Consider the following 2,093-nt stretch of genomic DNA (forward strand, 5'->3'; position numbering starts at 1 on the left):
CACAACTCAAAAGCATCAACTCTTCTTCTGTCTTCCTTATTCATTGTCCAGCTCTCACATGCATATGAAGCTATTGAAAATACCATGGCTTGTATCAGGCACACCTTAGTCCTCAAGGAGACATCCTTGCTCCTCAGCACTTGAAACAGTTCCTTCGACATTGACCTTCCCAAAGCTACAAGTCATCTAATGTCCTGACTGCAGCTTCCATTGGCATCAATTGTAGAACAAAGCAACGTGAATTCTTTGACAACCTCAATCTGCTCTCCATTTATTTTGATTTTGCTCATTGGTCCAGTTGTGAGGATTTTTGTTTTCTTTATATTGAGACGTAATCCATACTGCAGACTGTATTCTTCAACCTTCATGAGTAAGTGTCTCAAGTCACTAGTACTTTTAAAATATCAAACCACAATGATACCAGCAGAAATGAATGATTATATTTTCAATTTAATTTAAATTGCATTTGGCTAATATATTTTTTGTTTCAAATTACTGCTGAAAATATGAACAGAATACCATTTTACAATATTGTAAAGAGACAGCATGGAAACACCCCTCTAAACAATGCTTATTCTGTTACTGGTGGTAAACTAAACACAATTTTTATCAAGAAAAGAGACAAACTGAAATGAGACCATTTTCTTAAGCACTGAAGCACCTTCCCTAATAAAGTAAACCACCTTATAGAAGGAGTAATAATTTTATGTCCTCTCTTTCTTTTTTTTTTTTTGGTTTAACTCAAGTTTATTTGTTTAGATGACGTTTTTAAAGGGGCAGATGGAGAAGGAAGAGACATTGGAAGGAAGATGATTATACTGGATAATTACTTTCTAATTAAATGGATGAACAAGATGTTGCTGCTAAGATAAGAATACTTTCTGTGATGAAATATTACAAGTCCATTTTTAGTTTTCTGATTAGGAGTGCTGTTGGAAGACTAGGGAGAAATAACCAAAATTATCAGAAAATGAGAAAAGCTAAATTTTCAGATGATCATTTAGTATACTGATTTTGAAATTATTCAAGTAAGACTGCTAAAGATGGAGAGAGAAAATATATTTTAAAGACTATCAAGACAAAATATATGAAAAATACTGCATCTCAATGAATTTAAAAATTAGATTTATACTTTTTTTTAAAACTGAGCCATTGAAAGATTTTTAAAATGTCCATCAGTTTAAAATGTATCCATTCTAGATGATAACTTCCCTTTTCTACTGTCCTTACTTATTATCAAGAGATTATCTGATTATTTTTCATTATCATAATAAGAGCATATTAGGAAATTTAAATTTTAATAAATAAGTATATTTCTGTCTTTTTTTAATTATTATTATTTTTTTAAATCTGAAAGGAAGTGTGTTTGTCTTCTTGTATACCAGCATAACAATAAAATATAATTAAATGTCAGTCAGACTTAGGAATTTCTACTTATACTTGTTAAATAATATTTTATTTGAAAATAATTTTCATAAGTACCAAATACATGAGATGCAGGAAGGATAAGGAGTTAGCTAAATATTTATAAATAATTGCAAATATCTTTAAAAAACGGACAGAAAAAAAGGTTCTGATTGCTGTTGTTTCTAAACTGGAATTTAGCTGACCACCGTTTTATACTTAAAGTGTTGTCTCAATCTCTTCTGCACTCTTGATTTTGGAGAACCATCCAGAATTGATAATACTTATTGTTAGTTGAGTAGGTTCTAACTCACAGATACTCTGTGCAACAGAACAAAACACTGTCTGGTCCTGAATCATACTCTGAATCATTGCTATATTAGAGCACATTTTTGCAGTGGCTGGGGCAGTCTGTCTCTTTGAGGGTCTTCCTATACTTTTGCTGAACTTCTTCATTACCAGGCATGATGTCCTTCTCTAAGGACTGGTCCCTCCTGATAACATGTCCAAACTATGTGAGACAAACTCTTGCCATTCTTGCTTCTAAGGAACATTCTGGCTGTACTTCTTCAAAAACAAATTTGACCATACTAGATGTAATATTGGTTATGATACCCATTTAAAATAATGTAAAACTGCCCTAAAGTTCAAAGTCCTTTTTATGGTTTCCGTATTTATTGTTTCACATT

This window comes from Orycteropus afer, unplaced genomic scaffold (genome assembly GCF_000298275.1).
Source record: "Orycteropus afer afer isolate SDZICR_OR568_19922 unplaced genomic scaffold, OryAfe1.0 scaffold00801, whole genome shotgun sequence".
Classification (NCBI taxonomy): domain Eukaryota; kingdom Metazoa; phylum Chordata; class Mammalia; order Tubulidentata; family Orycteropodidae; genus Orycteropus; species Orycteropus afer.